The sequence below is a fragment of the Leopardus geoffroyi genome, chromosome C2, assembly GCF_018350155.1.
Source record: "Leopardus geoffroyi isolate Oge1 chromosome C2, O.geoffroyi_Oge1_pat1.0, whole genome shotgun sequence".
Lineage (NCBI taxonomy): Eukaryota > Metazoa > Chordata > Mammalia > Carnivora > Felidae > Leopardus > Leopardus geoffroyi.
The window spans coordinates 45,736,148-45,756,512 of NC_059333.1; the positions used below are offsets into that span (position 1 = coordinate 45,736,148).

Sequence of the window (20,365 nt, forward strand, 5' to 3'; positions counted from 1 at the left end):
GACTATCATTGTCAGTCTGTCTTACCATACCTGATCAAAACAAATCCTGGATACATTTTAAAGCATTACCAGATAGTATTGAATGCTGCACACCACTAAAATCACAGAATTAAAACCCTTTAGAGGGATAAATTTTATGATATGTGAATTAGCTTTCAATAAAAAATAAATTAATTTTTAAAAATGGGCTTTTCCACAGTAGAAAAATGAAATAATAGGTGTTGGGGCATGATAGCCATGCTACAATATTATGTTCCAGATTAGCACATTAAATATCCCTCTTTTTCATGTCTGCCTTAAGTTATATGGTTATATTTTATTTAACATTTCACTTAACAGTAAACATTTAGATTGCTTCCGTTTTTTTTTTTTTTATAAACTGTGCTATAATTTGGATCCACATTATGCTTTTATTATCATAGGATAGATTCCTAGAATTGTAATTCTTAAGCCAAAGTGTGGGTGATACTATTTTAAAATAGATACTGCAAGGGCGCTTGGGTGGCTCAGTCGGTTAAGTGTCCAACTTCGGATCAGGTCATGATTTGACGGTTCGTGAGTTTGAGCCCCGCGTCGGGCTCTATGCTGACAGCTCAGAGCCTGGAACCTGCTTCAGATTCTGTGTCTCCCTCTCTCTCTGCCCCTCCCCTGCTTGTGCCCTCTCTATCTCTCTCAAAAATAAATAAACATTAAAAAAATTTTAAATAGATACTGCAAATTACTTTCCAAAATATTGTGCAAACTTAGAATCCTCTTAAAAGAATGAATGCTCATTGTTTTTTACTTAATTCTACCAATTATTCATCTTTAATAAAATTTTTACCAATCTAATTGATCATAAAACACCTCATTATTGTTTTAATTTGCATCTTTAACTATATATGTTAATTTTATGCATTATAAAAAACTATATATGCATTATTTTTACCTTTATATCATTTCATATATTGTATATTTTATAGAATATATAATTATATATTTATATTGTATATTATGATTTTATAATGCATAATTTCTTATGCATTATTTAAAAACTATATATGCATTATTTTTTATTTTTATTGACCATTTTCATCTCTTTCTCTGACAATTGCCTATTCATGTCCCTAACTCTTTATTAACCTGGAGTATGTAACTCATTATTAATGAGAGACATTGATGTTAACTTCCTGTGTCTATCTGGAAAGGTATAAGATAGTCTCTTCATCTTATATGACTACAAGATATATCCAGGAATATGTCTTCTTTACATACATCTTGATTGGCTTTCATGTGCTTCAAGAACTGTAAATTCACTTTTTCCCTACTTCAAGGTAGTTCTCTTCAGTTGTTTCTTTGAAAATTGCTTCTCCTCAATTTTTTCACTCCTGCTGGAACTCACAGAACATGCACACTTAGTATCCTGAGTCTGTCCTCCTTCATATTTCATGTCTTAAGTCGAGATCTGCCATTCTCCTGTGATCTTAAGATCTTTTAAAAATGAGTATTGAATTTTCAGTAGTGTCCTCCTTTTTTCCAATTTCTCTGGTGCATTTTTCCTTTCGCTTTTTAAAATCTTACTTATTATCTCAAGAATTCTCAGTGCACATGTCCAATGACTCTTCTATTTCATCAACTGTAGCTGCTGTAGACGAGCCACCTGCTCTGGTTGTTCATCTTGGTCTCCTTTGTTCAACTCCACCTACCTATTCTTTACCAATTCATGGCAGAGAACTGGTTCCCTCAGCACAAGTACAGGGAGAGACGTAGTAGATTTGGCAATTAATAAGATATTAATCGGATTTTCTCTCCCAGTGTAGAGTTTATCTACTGAAGCTTAGGAGAGGACAGAAGAAGAGAGACCACTTGAATTGTCGGAGGGTGATACAGCTGAGATGAGAGGCTTTTCCAGCTGGCTGAAGGCATCTCCAGCCTGAATGGCAGGCTGTTCTCACAGCCATAGGCAGCTAAATGCTGCAGAACTTCCTGTCTTTGGATAAGGGCATCCACTCAGCTAGTGTCTCCCACAGACAGTTTCAAGATTGGTAGCCTTCACCTCAGGTTCTTTAGAGAGCTGAGCCTTTTACTAGGCCACTAGCTACTTTTCATTCAATCAATGAATAAATTGTAGACATTGCTGTTTCCCCCTCACATATGTTTTTTTTTTCCTGTCTCTCCCAGTGTCATGGCTGTTTGTCTTTCGTCCTCTTTCCTGTTTTCCATTGCCTTCCATTATTCTTCTGTCCGCTACATACATAGTGTATATTGCCAGCATATACAGGTACAGGCAACATTAATGTATCCTAGAAAAGACAAATGGAAGTAAAATAATACTTTATGACTATTATTCTAAATTCACTTTCTGTTATATTATTCAAATCCTTTTTGATCAGCATAAAATAATACTTTAAAAGGCTTTGATAAAAATATATCTAAGCCTTTAATCAGAACCATATAAAAAGAGGGTTACAGGTGCTGGTAGACTTTTTTGTTATTGTTTCATACCATTTTGAAGTATTTGTAGTTTTAACTTTATGCTTGTCATGCTTCATAATAATAATGACAATTCTATTATATAGGTTTTATAATTATAAAATATTATATTATTTAAATATCATATTAAATGTTTAGATATTATATTAATTACAAAATATTATATTGTATATAAAATATTGCAGTTAATTTTTTCACAGTAAAATTTAAGTTGATTGCTAAAATTATACATTCTGAATGCTGAGTATATGATCCAGTATTTTTTTTTCTTATGAACACTTTGTTTACTGTAAGGAAATAAAATGAACATTAAAAATAGCATATTCACAAAAATGGGCCACAAAGCCAATTTAACTAAAAGGCAAATTTTTCAGATTGTTCTCAGTACCTCCAGGCCCAGTACATTGCTGCATGGTGCATGGTTGGCATTTAAAGGAAGATTCAATAGATAAAAACTCCAAGTCATATTAAGTGTTAAAACCCATGACACATAAGTCATGACAAAAATTGCTATCCAACTTTTTCTTTTCCCAAAAAGAAAATAATTCATGCATAATGGATCGTGTAAAAGAAAAAAAAAGAAGAAGAAAATAGTAACATTTTGTTGAATTTGATCAATACATAGAATTACTATTAAATGTGCAAAGACCTCTGAAGCTAATGTCAAACCTGAAAAAGCTGTCAGCAGCTGTTAGTTACACCCTTTAAGACCAATTGCTGCATAATCAGAGGTCATACAAGAATGAAAGCTTAGGCATGGTCCAGGTAAATGTCTGGCATATACAGACCTTCAAGGCAGAAAAAAATATCATTCCCAATGTCAGAAAAGAGAGTAGAAAAAGGAGGATAGAGGACTCCCATCAGCATAGAGGTGATATCAGTGATATCCAATCCATATACCAAGACAGAAGTAGTTTACAGAGAGTAATAAAGACCAGAAGAGAGCCTAAGGAGTCTCCTGCTAAAATTCATTTTTTTAAAAAAGAAAATTTTGTTTCACAAGGGCCTGAAGAAATCAATTGAATAAATATCAAAAGGAATCTGAGCAGTCAGGAACAGCTCCTTGAAGTCCCCTACATTAATCAGATGCCATGATTTATAAAGTCCATTATAAATATCCAAGGAAAATTAGCTTACGGAAAAAAAAATCAAGTAATTGTGCATTTGTAGCAATGTTAACAATCTTATTCTTACAGGTGATTATTATCTCTAATTACATCTTTTAAAGAGAGAAGAATATGTGTAATGGAATAACTATGTGTATGATTTATAAATTCTGAAAGAAAGTTTTTAAATTCTGCTTTCTAAATAATTCTAACTTCTTAAAATCATACTAAGTAAGCTCTGATGGTAACTAAATATCAGAATGTAACTTGAATGTATTAGATATTAATATAGTAAAATATCAGAATTTACACATTATGAATACAAATATACATTCACACATGTTTATTAAGATTTAAGAATTTTCAAGGTCTTGCCCCTGGAAGACATCATAAAGATAGGAAGAGCCTTTATAGAATTTATCAATCCTACCAGAAGACAGTTTCAGTGCTTACTCTATCTAGCCAAACCTCCTCGATTTCAATGAGAAACCTGAAACTATAAAGAATGAATCTGCTAAAAGTCACATACTTAGTTATTACTAAAGTTAGGATTATATTGGACAATCATGACTTGAAGTCAGTTTTATATGTTGATTATTCAAATTTATTTGTAAAATCAAGGCAGCTTTTGTAAGAAGTCACAGAAATCCAAGTCATATTGTCTTTTTTTTTTTTTTAACCCGTAGAAGAAAAGATTTATTTGTATATTTGGTTGCCTTAAAATTAAGAACTTCTGTTCATTAGTAGACATGATAAACAGAATAAAAGACAAGTCATATTGTCTTAATCCAAAGAGGTTATGTTGACTCTTGTAACTAGAAATCTAGGATCTTTTAGCTGCAGGTATGGCTGGATCTAGAATTAAAAACAAAAGTTGCTTTCAATCTATTGGCTATGCTTTATTCTATAATGGCTTCACTCTCAGGGTGAACTGTCGCCATGTGACAGCCCACTGTATTTTGATGTTAATCCCCTACCTACTTCAATTCCAATGAATAGTTGCCTTTATTCCCTGTTCTTTGTAACAACATCCTGGAATGAGCGTCATCGATCTGACATGCTATAGGCTTATCTCTGGAGCTCAACTGGAATGGAGGGGTGTCTTGAAACTTCACCACTACAGAATAGAAACCACATGAAATTAGAGAAAGCAAAGGTTGTTTTTAAGGAAAGTCAGTGTGTTCTTCTAAGACCCAAAGAAAATGGATTGCAGGCAAGCAAAAGCAGATGTCTACTATATTCAATTGGGTTCATTTTTTATTCTGAAGATGACATCACATCTGGCACACTTAATATTATAGTGTTATGGAAAGAGCATTGGGAATAAAGGCAGAAAGATCTAATTGTATGACCTTGAGTAGGTTGACAAGCCTTTCTGAGTTTACTTTCTTCATATGTAAGTTATTAAAAATACATTCATCACCACTAAATTCTATTCCCGAAACCAATACTACACTATATGTTAATGAACTGGAATTTAAATTTAAAAAATACATTCATCATTGCAATTCTATGAATTATTTCATAAAGAAAAAAAACTTGGTAAAAATGGCATATGTGCTAAAAATAAATTCAGTCCTGCTCTATTACACAACTTCCAAGGACATTATTCATGCAGCATACGATAGAAGAAATCTAGCAATTAAATGGGGCTAATAATACATTCTTTACAGAGCGGTATGAAGATTTCATATGATAATGTGTGGCAGTGTCCAGTATAGTGATAGCCACTGTTATGGATTGAATTGTGTCCCCCAAAAAGACATGTTCATGTCCTCTCTGACTGTACTTCAGTATGTGACCTTATTTGGAAGTAGAATGGTGATAGATGTAATTAGTTAAGATGAGATCATAATGGAGTAAGGTAGGCCCTTAATCTAATATGACTGGTGTCCTTATAAGAGGAGAGAAGACATACAGGGAGGAGTATGCCATGGGAAGACACAGAGACACATAGGGAGAAGACAGCCATGTGAAAACAGAAATAGAGAGTGGAGTGATTTATTTTACCAGCCAAGGAACAGTAAAGATTGACAATGGTCTCCAGCAGATACAAGCATGGAACAAATTCTCCCTTAGAGCTCTTAGTAGGAATCAATGGGACCAGCACCCTGATTTCAGGCTTCTAGCCTCCAGAACTATGTGAGAATAAACTTCCCTTGGTGCAAACCATCCAGCTCACGCTATTCTTTGTATCATCTGTAAGAAACAGCCACATTGGAGTCAGTCAGGATTAAACTTGAACTTACTTTATTTTAATGTTTTTGAAATATAGTATTACTTACCTATTTTAAGTCTTTTGATATTTTGAAAATAATATTTAACAACCATTTTATTAGTGTTGGGCATCTCATTATATCTTTATAACACTAGCCATTTTGCCTATTCCCTCCTAGAAAGCCTGTCTTGTCCTACTCAATTCCCTTTCTCTCCCAGCTCTCCTCCTACTCCTCTGACTAGCTATTCTCTGGCTTTATCATGTCCTCCTCTTCCTCTGCCCTTAAGGTTTGGGGAGACCAATATTTGACCCCCAACCTTCTTTTTACTGTGCTCATCCTGACCATTCATGCATTACCAAATTCAGTCATAGCCAGCACCACTCCCCGGAGCTCCAAATATGCAATGGCTGGGTGCTCTCCTCCATCTGGATATTAAATACACCACTCAGAATATGTCCAAAACAGAAGTCATGATCTTTCTTGCTTCTCCTTCATCATAAATCCAGGATGCATCATAGATTGCCCCTTTCTCTTACTCTTCACATCTAATCCAGATCCACATTCTCTTGCTTCTTAAATCTATCTCCCTCAGTTCATCTTCATTACTAACTTTATTAAGTTCTCTCATCATTTCTTTTCTAAATTAACATGGGACGCCTGGGTGGCTCAGTCAGTAAGCATCCAACTTCAGCTCAGGTCATGATTTCACAGTCCGGTCTGTGGGTTCGAGCCCCACATCGGGCTCTGTGCTGACAGCTCGGACCCTAGAGCATGCTTCAGATTCTGTGTCTCCCTCTCTCTCTCTCTCTGCCCCTCCCCTGCTCACGCTCTGTCTCTCTCTCTCTCTCTCTCAAAAATAAATAAACACTGATTTTTTTTAAAAAAAGGGAGAATCACATAACTTTTATCTCTTGCCTCCATTTTTGCCATTCTCCAACTCATTCTACCCAGAGCTGCAGGAGTGATCCTTATAAAATGCAAAACAGATAAAATTCTCCCCTGCTTAAAAGTTTTCAAGTTTACTCACAGTTTAATATAGAAAATTCAAGTTTTTTAGCAGAGTATTCAAGTCCTATATTGACCTGGCACTTGCTTCCTCTCTCAGATCATTTTGATAATTGCTGTACATGTTCCAGCTCCATTCAATCACTTAAAGCACTCAGAGAGCACCATACTCCCTAGAGCAGCTCCTTCTGCCTGGAATGTTCCTCTCTTCTTTCTTAGTATCACTTTTCCTTTTTAGGTTCAAATCAAGGCTTCCCTACTTCCTATAGAATCATGACTTCCTTTTTCCCCTACTGTGCCCTCCTCAAATATCTAACTTGGCATCTAAAATGCTGTGTTACCCTTATTATTTTACATACACTTATCTCTCTCATCAGGTTGCTTATATTTCCTGTTCTGTCACTTATTTAGGTGACATTGAGCAAGTATTTCTCTGCCAAAAGAAAAAAAAAAGATGTAGTAGTTCTTTTTTCATTGGATTGTTAGGAAGATTAACTGAATATATATTTATATTATTAAGAATGTATTTGTGAATATTAAGAACATAGTAAATGTTATATACATTGATAAAAATACTTCTCATGACAAAAGATTAGAGCAAGACTTCTGTTTTAATTGGAAAGAATTCTTATTCTTGCATCAGCATATATTGAAAACACTGAACTTATTATAAACATTATTTCTGTAGCTACTGGTACTTTCCAATATGCGTGTAAAAATATACCCACTTATATAAAATAACAGAGTTCCTTCTTTCCTGTTGCATGTTAAGCAAATGCTTGCTGTGATCAACCATTACCCTCTGACGGCTTTTCTCTGTACAAGAATGCAGAACCAGACGGGCATTATGTAAGTCACCATGGCTTTTGTTGAATCAAACCCTGTTGAATGCTATATGAAAGAAACTCTTTTACTGTGAAGTATCCACTGGCACGATTACTGGGTTGCACTACTAACATGTTACCCAGCTGCCAACAGCAATTTTATGGTTGAAGTCCGTGTAAGTAGAATAAAAAAATACATGAAAATAAAATAAAATTGTGATACAAATACAAATGTGAAGGAGTCATAGAAGTGAGTGGTCAGGAGAATATTATGGAGGAAAAAGGCCATGAATTGGGAGGATAAAGGTGCCTGGGATTCAAACAAGCAAAAAGATTGTATGCCAGGGATCCTAGGTCAGGGGAGCAGTATGAGCAAAGGCACAAAGACAAGAAGAGCATTTCTGTATTTCGGAGACAGGGAGCATCTCAGTCTGCCTTAAGCATTAGGTTTACATGATGAGGTATTAGGGTATAAATCCAAAAGATATGTTAAATCATATTATGGAAAGCCTTAAATACTAAACCATACTATTTTAACCCTACCGAAAATGAAATAGAAAGTTTTTAATACTAGAAGGTTTTTTTTTGAATGTTAGAAAGTCTTGAAGAATAGAAAGATGACAAGTCTTCCTGAAGGGGTAGTGTACAAAATGGCTAGGATAAGCTAGAGGTTAAATCCCGGCCAGAGTGCAAGGAAATAATATCCTTCTACAAGCAACTGTAGAGTCCAGAAGCCAGAATGTGGCAACAAAGAAGTCATCTTCAGATTCTGTTAAGAACCGAGAAAGGTCAGACTGAAATAGTTCACATAGAGAGTCAGGGAAAAACAGTTAGAAACTCAAAGCCCAAATTCAGGGGTAGAGTCCCAGATGAATGGAATTGCACATGGTAGGCAGAGCCCAGGTCAGATTCTGTTGTCACATAGAAACACGTCACATGTATCACAGTAGGGAGTTGTCATCCGGGGCAGCAGTCTCAATAGTTACAAAATACTGCTGCCAGGGTAGCCCAAGAACTTAATAAACCCGAATAGGGAAAGAGTAGAAGCAGAGGGACCAATTAGCAGCCTATTGCAATAGTCACAATTAAGGGTAGTAAGGGCCAGAGGTAAAATGGTAGAAATGGGATTATAGGGGTTGACACAAAGAAGATTCAAGAGGAAAACACTCCTTTTTTAAAAAGTTCTAGAGTTAAAATATCGTCTTTTGAAATAATCGCTTATGTCAGGTAATTTCTCCAAAACGTAAGTGCTAATTGATAGATTCTAAAGCTGAGTTGTGAGTTAAATTCTTGTACTTTTAGAGAAGTCACTCTCTCAGTGACCTGGCTACTGCATTATCATCTCAAATGCCATTTTTTCTTATTATTTCATTATGATGTAACCTTCAAAGGACAAAAATTACATGTAAGTCATAAATCTTATTTCCCTAAGACAAAAGAAAGTCTGCCTTGCAACTTGAAACTCTTTTCTCTATTTCACACTACACAACATACATTAGACCCTAATTTTTCTGTTACTTTGACTCCCCATGAACTTGCCATTAAATAGCTTTTAATTGAGATCGAACAATAAGAACCTACAAAGAAGTGAATTCTCAGTTCACCAAAGACTAATTGCCAAGCCCTGCAGTGTTTATAAGCATCAAGGTCAATGTGAAATGTAGAAGGTCAATGAAACTTGCTTATAAAAGAGCTCTGGACTCAAGACCAACACTGCAATGTGTAGCACATTAGCAGCATTTCAGTATACCTCTGCTGCCACTTTCTGTTCATAAAACCATAAGGTTATTTTAATCCAGTTTTACTTTTTTCCTTTAGTCAGCATTTTATCCATATATGCAAACTATCCTTTTAATCTTGGCAGTTTATCTAAAGTAGAAGCTTTCTTGGACCAAAAAATCTATATGGTTCTGATTAATGCTTATGTGATCTTAAACACTAATCCCTTAGTTGCTCCTTTTTTCCTATTTTGTGTTTTATGTGATATTTTAACATACTTGTTGAGTTATAAGGCACTCACGGTAATATAAGACCTTAGCTAGGTAACAGAATCATAGTAAATTATACACCACATAGTTCTTGGCCTTCTGGTTCCCAGATTTTAAATCCAAGGGCAGAATGAATGTATAAGACTTTTTTTAAAAATTAATTTAGGATTCCTTTGTGTTGTTACATAGCTGGCTCATGAGTGACCAACTTAATCTGATACAATTTCTCATTTGCCTGTTGATTGCCTGCTATGTGCCAGATACCATGTTGCACATTTCTCATATATAGTTTAACAAATCCTCACAAACACTACAAAGCTAATTTTTATTTTCTCCATTTCTCAAATAAAGAGATTAATTCAAGGATGGTAAGTAACTTGTGCAGTATCATACAGCTTGTAGGTGTCAAAGTCAAGCTGTGATCCATGTCTGTCTGACTCTAAAGCTTATGCCCCTTAATTATGTTAGATGAAATCTTCTGCTTTCTGCCCACACCTTCATAACAAAATGCATATAGATTATATTGCACCCCTAGATGTAGGACACTGCTGAATTAAGTAAAAGACAAAATAACAGCCAAATTTCTTAGTAAAGAATAATTCCAAACTCACGGCCTTTTAATAACAACTTTGTCTATTTTGAATAACTCTGCCTCCCAGTGACATAGTTTAGAAATTGTTGGGGACTCCTGGGCAGCTCAATCAGTTAAGCATCTGACTTTAGCTCAGGTCATGGTCATGGTCGTGGGTTTGGGCCCTGCGTCAGACTCTGTGCTGACAGCTCAGAGCCTGAGGTCAGCTTTGGATTCTGTGTCACCTTCTCTCTCTGCCTATCCTCTGCTTGTTTCTCTCTCTCTCTCTCTCTCTCTCTCTCTCTCTCTCTCTCTCTCTTTCTCTCTCCCTCCCTCCCTCCCTCTCCCTCTCTCTCTCAAAAATACATAAACATTAAAAAAAAAAAAAGAAATTGTTGGACTAGGGCACCTAAGTAGCTCAGTCAGTTGAGCATCCAACTCTTGATTTCGTCTCAGGTCATGATCTCAAGGTTTGTGTGTTTGAGCCCCACATTGGGCTCTGTGCTGATGGTGTGGAGCCTGGTTGCCATCTTTGCTTCTCTCTCTGCCATCTTTTCTCTCTCTCTTTCTCTCTCTCAAAATTAAATAAATAAACACTAAAAAATAAATAAAGAAATTTTGAAAATATGTAAAGGGTAGAAAGGGTAATAATATTCTTCTTACTCGCATACAAGGAATTCATGATACCTGACAAGGGCCAAAACAAGCAAGAGCTTAAAAGAATAAATATAAAACAGTGTGCTTTCAGATTATATTAGGTAGAGTAAAGCTTTAATGCTGGTCAACTGAAAAATGCCAGTGAATTTTTGTTGGCCACAAGTTCAATAATAGATTACAGTGTGACATGGCTATTTCCAAAAAGCTAACTACATTTTTGGTTCCATTGATATCATTAGGAAAGGGACCATTTTGAATGACTGAAGGATTCTTTAATAGTCTATATCTGGTGTACTGTGATCAGTTCCAGATAACGTATTTTAATTTTTTTTTCAACGTTTATTTATTTTTGGGACAGAGAGACAGAGCATGAACGGGGGAGGGGCAGAGAGAGAGGGAGACACAGAATCGGAAACAGGCTCCAGGCTCCCAGCCATCAGCCCAGAGCCCGATGCGGGGCTCGAACTCACGGACCGCGAGATCGTGACCTGGCTGAAGTCGGACGCTCAACCGACTGCGCCACCCAGGCGCCCCCAGATAACGTATTTTAAAGGCAATATTGACCAAGTATATTTTTTCCAACAGTAGGGTAACTAAGGTGGTGTGACTTAAAATAAGTGTCTAATAGATCAAGGTATGTTTATCCTACAGTCAAAATGTAGTAAGAAAATGTAAGTGGCAATAATAGGATTCTCCAGATATGGTAAGTGTTGTTACATACAACTGTGAAAACCAACAGATGGAAGTTGCACGAAGGCAAATTTTGTATTGATTTTATATGAGTTCGGAAAGCCCAACGATGAAACAGACTGACACAGAGCATAGTTACAGAGATGCAAATAGAACAGTAAAAGAATGTCCACAATGTTCAGGCTCTTCCCAATTCTAAGATACTTTGCCTAAATGATAGCCATGATATTTTAATATTATATTATTTATCAACCTATCATACAATGTGCACCAAATAACTTTTCACCCTCTTTTATTTAAACAACTTAGAAGAAAGTATTTAATTGCTTTGAGAAGAACTGTAGGTTTCTCTCAGAGAAATCCAAATTGCATTATCAAACAGAGGAATGGTTTTAATAATTTATCCTAAAGGCTGAATTTATAGAGTCATTCAATCAACAAACATATATTGAGCAGTTAATAGGATTCTAATACAAATAATGTTCCATCTGTACTCCCAAAGAGTATATAAGTCTAGTAGAAGTGACAAGAGATGTGGAGGATTGATACTTGAGTGCAATAATAGGTAATGGACGAGTGCATGAGGTTCAGGCTAAGCACATTAGATCCATCTAAAGAAGAATGAGAATAAAAGAAACTTTCTTAGAGGAATTAACACTTAAGCAGAGTCTTGAAGAACAAGTAAGAATTAATTTGGTTAGAAGGGTGAGGAAAGGATATATTGTTAGCAGAAAGAACATGTAGGAAGAAGCTACAGAAATGTGAAACAGGTTAATAGGTTTATAAGCCTACAAGCATTTCCTTACTCTGGGAGCAAAGGGTTATTAGATTAAAGCAGTTTTGGGAAATGTGGCCAGAGAGATTGACAAGTTGAAAAGCAATGGATAAAGAGAAAAACTGCAATATTTATTAAGCAAATGATTAGTATGGAAATTAGATGATGAGTTCCTACAAATCACTTTTAAAAGACTCCATTATATAAAATGGAGCAAAAATATGAGTAGCCAATTTGCATAAAAACAAATATGATTAGTAAAAATAAGAAAACGTATTTAATCTCACTATTACCCAAGATATGCAAATTAATACCAAAAATTTCAATAGTTTTTACCTAATTAGCAAAAGATTGATAATACCACTGCTAGGGAGGGGATGAGAAAATAAGAACATACTTGTCATTCACTATTGGTAGGAGTATAAATTGACACAATTGACAGACTTCTTGTGGACTATTTGAACGTATTTATCATATTTTAAAATTAACATATTGTTCAACTCATAAACCCTACAATGATGTAACTATTCTAGATATACACACAATAACCCAAATACTCACCAAGAAGGAGATGGTTAGATAAATTATTGCTTATTTGTCCTAGTGAATATTATGATGCAATTAAAAAGGAGGTAGATCAATATCAAGGAGGGTCTCCAAGACATGTAATCAAGTTTAAACATAAAGAAGCATATTTACATATCTACTTTTATAAACATACATAGCATACAAAAACATCTGAGAGTGCACACATCAAAATGATAGCAGTAAAAGGCAGGGATTAAATGAATGATAAAAGGGAATTTTCACTGTTCTGAATTGTTTAAATTTTAATAAGAATATCTTTGTGCATTACAGTGTAATTTAAATTATAAGCATTATTCTTAAATCTGTGGGGAGCTTTTAAAAGGTTTAAGCAGGGAATTCACATAAACACATTTGCATCTTGGTAATGCCTTCCTGCCAGCTGATGTAAGGGCAATTGGAGGGACGCTAACCTGAAGATAGGGAAGTCAATTAACAAATGGCTCCAATGGTCCCGAGTAAAAGTAATGGTGGACTTAAAGAAGTTTTACAGTTGTGGTAAAGATGCAAGAAGGAGATGACTGACAACAATATTTTCTACATGGAATCCATAGAACACTGCACCTTAAGATGACAAATGTGAGAGAGGTCTAAATGATCCTCAAGTTTCCAACTTAGCAATTAGCTGAATGGTCAAGTCCATTCACTAAGTGAAGGGATACAGGGTGTGTGTGTGTGTGTGTGTGTGTGTGTGTGTGTGTGTGTGTGTGTATGTTGGGGAAAGAATTATAGGAATTATGATCCTTAGATCCTTGCTATCCTGAGGAATGGGGGAGTTTGAATAGGAAGGCTATCTCAAAAGAGATTTTCTGTGAAATCTTTTTTTTCCAAGAGAAAATACCCATCCTATATAGAAGGTGTCAATGACAAATGAGTTCCATCAAAATGTATTAGATTTCTATGTTGCATACCTGAAACTAATAATGTATGTTAATTATACTTCTGTAAAAAAGTTGTTTTGTATCCTCTAGATAAATTATAAATACACATAATAAAATTGTCAAAAAATGTATTAGATTTCTATAAAGCTTCAAGAAGTTTACACATTCCACAAAAGTTATTCAGTAAATGTTTCCCTTGAGTAAACACGGAGCAGCTACATCTACCTATGATGTTCGTAGTATCAGTAGGAGACAAACAGTGTATTGATCTCACCCACTAGAGAGTTGTACAAACATTCAAACATTCCCTCCATTCCACTCACCAACCAGCCTGACCAGCTGACATTCAGGTGGAGGCACAAAGTTTGGGGAAGTCTTCTGTCAGAATGGCTTAAGTATACCCTGACATATAAATCTTGACAAGCTTGGGTTCTTTTTGGGTCAGCAATATTTTCTGTCCTCGGGTTGATCCCAGAGTTACAGAAGTTAAGTGGAAGAAGAATTCAATTGAGGCAGACTACTTGTTTTTCTAAATTCAAAGCATACCATCTTTATTTTATGTATACACTTTATTTTATGGTTGAAAGGTAAAAATAAAAACTCATTCATGTACAAAACTATGGCATTAAAACTAGATTAGAAATGACTTGTGGGGTGCTTGCATTTATTAACCAGAATTAATTCTTGTCAAAAGTAAAAGGTTTATATCTAAAAATGGTAGAAAATATATGATAAGATTCATCTGGTCATTTATCAGTTTTTAAGTGTTAAGGATACAGTGAACAAGATCATAGGATATTGGCCTCATAGAAATTATCTAATGGTGGAGATGTACAAGAATAGTCTAGAATAGCCAAAATGAAGAATAGTCTAGAATAGCCAAAATGATAATTATTAAGGCTGTTTCAAATTCAAAGAGATAAAGCAATCATAGGATATTGGTACAGTTAATTCAGGAACCAGGCATGTTAAAGGAGGCAAATCAAAAATCAGTTTAAGATTAGATTCTGTTGGGAGTAACAGAAAATTCCAAATAACAGTGGGTTAAAAGAATAAAAATTATTTCTTTCATACGTAAGCAACATTCAGAGCAATCTATGGCTAATAGGAGGGCTTCATGATTTTCAAAGACGCAGGCGTCATCCTTGAGTGGGCTGTCTTTAGCACACTGCCTAGGATGGATGCTTACGTCCCATGATTTCAGAAAGAGGAAAGGGTAAACATGGTCTATTTCCTCCTTTTAGGGACACATACACTTACTTGATCACATACAACTTAATCAAATAACCTCATCTGGATGCATAAGAAAGCTGGCAAAAATATGGTCTTTATTCTGGCCAGCTATTTGCCAGCTAAAAATCAAGGAATCTGAAAGTACGAAAAAGGAGGAAAGAGATATTTACGGGCCACTGTCAATCTTGGCCACCATGAGGTCAGAGCATGACTAGGGATGTAGAACTTTACTCCAACATTAAGAATAAACCAACGTTGTTCCATTTGTGGAACGTCCAGCATATGATATAAGAGGCTGATTAGGTTGTAAAAGTTCTTTCAGATGGGGTATCTTCACCTAGTGATTATTCTTATGGTTTTTTCATGATATACATTTTATAAATTAAAAAAAGCTGAGGAAACTATACTTTTTTGTCTCATTAAAGACTGAATATTTGAAAGTCTCACATTTGTTCATTGTATGAGATTGTGCTTAAAGTTTGGTGAATCAGTACTTTATAAACACACTCGCACATACACATACAAACATGCGACTTTATCTTTATGCAACAATTTTATTTGATCTATATATGTCATTTACCCAAAAATCTATCTCCTTTTCATTGTTTATTTCTTCACAAGCCTATTCCACTATCTATTATTTATCTTTGCCAGCACTTCTTTTCTATAAATACAGTTTGCTAGATTATACCTACATCTGTACTTAAATACGAACTTTCTGGGACTCTTTCCAAACTAAGAGTTTGTGATTACAGTTAAGCAGTGATATTGTCACTTGCTTTTTCCTTTCTTGGAAGTACTCCATCTTCTTAGGTCACTGCCATCTAGTACTGCGAAAATGTGATTTGAAAAGCAAGTTTAAATAGAGCTTTCTAATTAGGCTGCATTCATTTACATTTTCCCAAACCTGCACCCAGGTTACCCTAAAGTTATATGCACCCAATTAAAGAATATTCAATTTGAGATCTATATGCCTTTGAGTATGAATGGGGTAACTCTCCATGAGTGAGCTTGATCCAACTGCTCATTCAGCTGAAGTGAATTAAGTCTTCTAGGGCACCAGGGTGCCATTTAGGAAATTACCTCTGCCAGCACACTAAAATTACCTCACATGGGTGAGCAGCATTCTTCCAGGGAGTAGTTTCATCACCCCACTTCTCCACTGGCCCAACCTTATTGACGCTAAAGGGTGATTCATATGACACAATATTTACCTATGGCTCAGACAATAACAACGGCCTGCTCCATTTAAGAGCACATGTGCCAGTATTTAAAGGGTAAATGAGAGAGCCATTTTGTTTGGATTTTTTTTAGAAATCAGATATAAACAAAAGTGCATCATTGTTCCCTAAACTCTGAAACTATAAAATGTGATGATAAACTCATCACCATATAATAATTCAGCTCCTTAAAAGTATCAATAAACAAACATCTTTTTTCTCTATTAACACAACATGTACACAAAATGAGTCTATTTAAGTAGCAATAAAATTGAATGTAATACTTTGAAAGCAGTAAGTTTTTATTTTTCACTTACAAATATAAATGTCCTTTTAATTTTAACTCACTCCAGTACGTCTCTTAGATAGTACTTCTCTCTACTCCAGACATTTATTGGTTCCTCTTTTGAAAACTAACATCCAGAGCATAAAATACTTTTTGTGGTGCCATAATTTGTTAAATAATGCTTTTGAAAGTGGCTGGGTGCCCAAAGAGTCCATGCAGAAATAAAATGCACTCAAACTGCTTCCAAATGTTTTCCTTTCCAGATATATCATGTCAGAAGCTGCCATTCCTCTCACACTGTCGCTATATCCAAGAAGCTATAATCATGCACCATCACAAGAATATCTTAGCAAACTACCCAAATTTACATCCAAGCCAATATTGAAAACGTAATAAAAAAAAAAAAAAAACGTGTATGCTAAGTGAACCAGTAATCTAATAATACAAGAGGCTGAAACTGCTTTGGAATTAGCTCTGAAAAATACATTGATCGGGGCATTTTCAACAGTGAACAACACCTGCTAGCTCCCTTTTTCTCACTTTCTCTCTTTATAAAATCCATGAATCTCCTTCAGCAATTCTCACAGAATAGGATGTACCTCGACCCTCATTTGGAACTCAGTCTAATGGCTGCCATGGATGACCTAATGGTCAGCAGTAGTGAAAATGGTGGCACAGCAAGGGGCTGGGAGATTGTCGGTGGAGGTATTATTTTAGGCAATCTGGACAGGCCCAGTTCATGTGGCTTAAGAGTAATAAAATCAGACTTCTTTGAGCCTGTTTCTATTTTTCTCCCTTATTACCAGCAATGAGTGTTACCTCAGATCAGACCTGGAAGTTAATATGGTTCCTAAAGTCACCAAGCTTAAAAATGGGAATGGCCTCGATAAAAATTAAAAGATCCATAAAACTGAATAAGGCCTGACTCTCTTCAAGCCCATTTCACACTTATGATCATATTTAGATATAGATCCCAACACACTGTTATTAGTTTGCTTCAGGCCACAGTTGAATTTGCTGGCTCAGATCTAGGAGAATTAGGCCCACAGAAAATGAATGGTGAGTCAGTCTCTCCCTCAGAGAACATCATCCTTAGTTCTGTGCTGCACATTTCTCTTGGGCTCAAGCAGTCAAGATTGCTCTGCCCTTGAAATCTTCTCTCTCTTTGTCCCTTAAATGCATAAATGAGAGGACACATATAGAATATTGAAAGAAATGAAGTGGAGGGTATATATGGAGGCCCCTGGTCTGGCTGTTTGTGTCATTAAGTGTCCCCATCTGTCTGTCTGAGAATAAAGAGCATATGAGCTAGAGAGTATGGGTTTGCATGCCATAACACTTTTAATGACTCGATTTTTGACTAACCCACTAAACCAATTACATGGATTTTGTCATTCCACCCTCAGAAGCTGCTCTCAAAACCATCAGTAACATTGTCATGAGTCAGGGAGATGTGGATGTGCTTTATACTTCCTGTCTTTACCTTCACAACTGACCCTGTATGCAGCACACCATGCCCAGTTCTGTCAGAAATAAAAATACAAAAATGAGAAACTCTTCAAAGAACTTATTGTAAGTTGTGTCATGAACAGAAGCAATTATACAGCAAGGAAAAACGTAAGTGAGAGAGGGAAAAGGGCCAAGAAATGTCGGTAGAGGCCTTATGTGAGTGACTGCTTTGTATCAGATATTTTTTAAAACACTGTCTTGTATAATTGTCCTCATAACAGACTGTTTTCTACATGTTACTGAAATGGGAATTGAGGCTCAGGGAGTTGAAGTGACTTGAATACAGTCATCCAGCAGGCTAGGGCACAGCAATGTCTTGAAACAGAGCCCCTCTGACTTCAGCACCTGTGTGCTTTCCATGGCAGCGTTACTGCCTCCTGAGGGAGCACAGATGAGGGCAGATTATTCCAGCCGTGAGAAAACGGAAAGCCTCTGAAAAGAGATGGCATTTAATCAGGGCATTTAGAATGGGTCAGGCCAAGATAGGGCATTCTTACTTTGTGTTGGAAGGAGTGAGCCACACATTTAAGTAACAATGAAAATTCTTATATGTTTGGAGTAAAAAGTCAAGAATTTTTGAAACCATTTTTTTAACAAAAAATATCTTGGAGTGCCTGGGTTGCTCAGCGGTTGAGTGGCTGACTCTTGATTTCGGCTCAGGTCGTCATCCCAGGGTAATGGGATCAAGCCCCACATCGTGCTCCACACTGAGCCTAGAGCCTGCTTGAGGTTCTCTCTCCCTGATTCTCTCCCCTGCTTGCTTGCTCTCTCTATCTCTCTCTCAAAATAAATAAATAAATAAATAAATAAATAAATAAATAATAATGTGGTAATCAACATGTGAACATTACACTTAGGTGGTAAAATTCAGGTTGCAAATATAAGATAAACATCAAACAACACCATACTTTCAGTTTAACAGAAAGTATAACATTTATGGGGCACCTGGGTGGCTCAGTCAGTTGAGCGTCTGACTTCAGCTCAGGTCATGATCTTGAGGTTTATGGGTTCGAGCCCCGTGTCAGGCTCTGTGCTGACAGCTTGGAGCCTGGAGTCTGCTTCCAAGCCTGTGTCTCCCTCTCTGCCCTCTCCCCCACTATCACTTTGTCTCACTCTGTCTCTCAAAAATAAATAAATGTAAAAAATTTTTTTTTAAAAAGAAAGTATAACATTTATGACAGTCATGCTTAACACCTAGGTTAGTACAGAAATGGGCAGGGATGTCATAGAGGTATGCAAAGATTTAACAGTTCAAAAACCCTTAGCACTTCTGAGAAAATATGAATGGGAAATATGTGGCAAATATTTCTGTAATATGGTAGTTTCAGTCCATTAGTGATCAGTATGCATTTAAAGTAACTGTAGCTGTTTTTGAACATGGAAAACTAGATTCAAAGTAAGTCTTTGCTCAACAAGCTAATGATAGTATGAATCCCTTATATTTAAAAGTATAGTTTAAATTTGAAAAGTTTAAGGTAAAGCATTTTTGTTTTTGTAGTAACTTTAAGATATTGACACTATGCTAATAAATAGGTACACTGCTGTGCAATTAATTCCATTACCATATTTTATATTTGTTGGTCATCATTAGCATAAATTTTATGCTTCAGAAGAAATGGATCAATCTAGCAAAATGGTGACAATTACTTTTCTTTTAAAGAGAGATTGACCAAATTTAAGGAAGAATTGATATCTCATTTTCAAATCACTGATACAAAATTACCAGAGAATAGTTATATATTTTGCCCAACATCCAATAATGTGCAAAAAGATTGCAAGATAGATGCATTTCCTGTTCAATTTCCAAAACTAAATAAAAGCTTCCTGACTGAAAGCATTTACATTTTTCACTCTCTAAAGTAAACATTAGAAAACAAAGTACAAAAAAAAAAAAAAAAAAACATCTCTCAGCTTCTGAATAGCCCACTTAGTTACATAAAGTATTTTCTGTACCAACACTTTCTCAAATTCAAAAGATATTTACTTCCTAAGAATATGACAAAACAGTCTTCATTTCAAATCATTTGGTCCGTTTCCATGGCAACACTGCAGGATTCCTTGGCTACTGTAAGTTGCATTAGTTGACTATGGAATTTCTCAATTTGCGTCTTGATCTTGGTCTGTTCTATGCACCAAACAAACTAAATCATTTGTTATTTAATTCACAAACTCCCATCAGAATGTCTATATTTGAGAACCACACGTGTCTTGGTAGGACTGACAAGGTCAGGGCCAAGAGACTGAATTCCTTCCGAGTCTGGTACTGCAGCATCTTGAGCCCATGATGGAATAGGAAAGGAGGCAAGGCCTGGACTGGAAGCAGTGCAACCTGGCCCACCTACCT

At 35.7% G+C, this 20,365-nt stretch overlaps 1 protein-coding gene and 1 pseudogene across 7 annotated transcripts in view; one reads left to right on the top strand and one right to left on the bottom strand.

The window, feature by feature from the left end:
* EPHA6 (EPH receptor A6) overlaps window positions 1-20,365 on the top strand; it is an 868,006-nt gene that overhangs the window by 679,666 nt on the left and 167,975 nt on the right. The gene's annotated exons all lie outside the window — the stretch shown is intronic.
* Window positions 20,037-20,293, bottom strand: LOC123575959 (annotated as a pseudogene).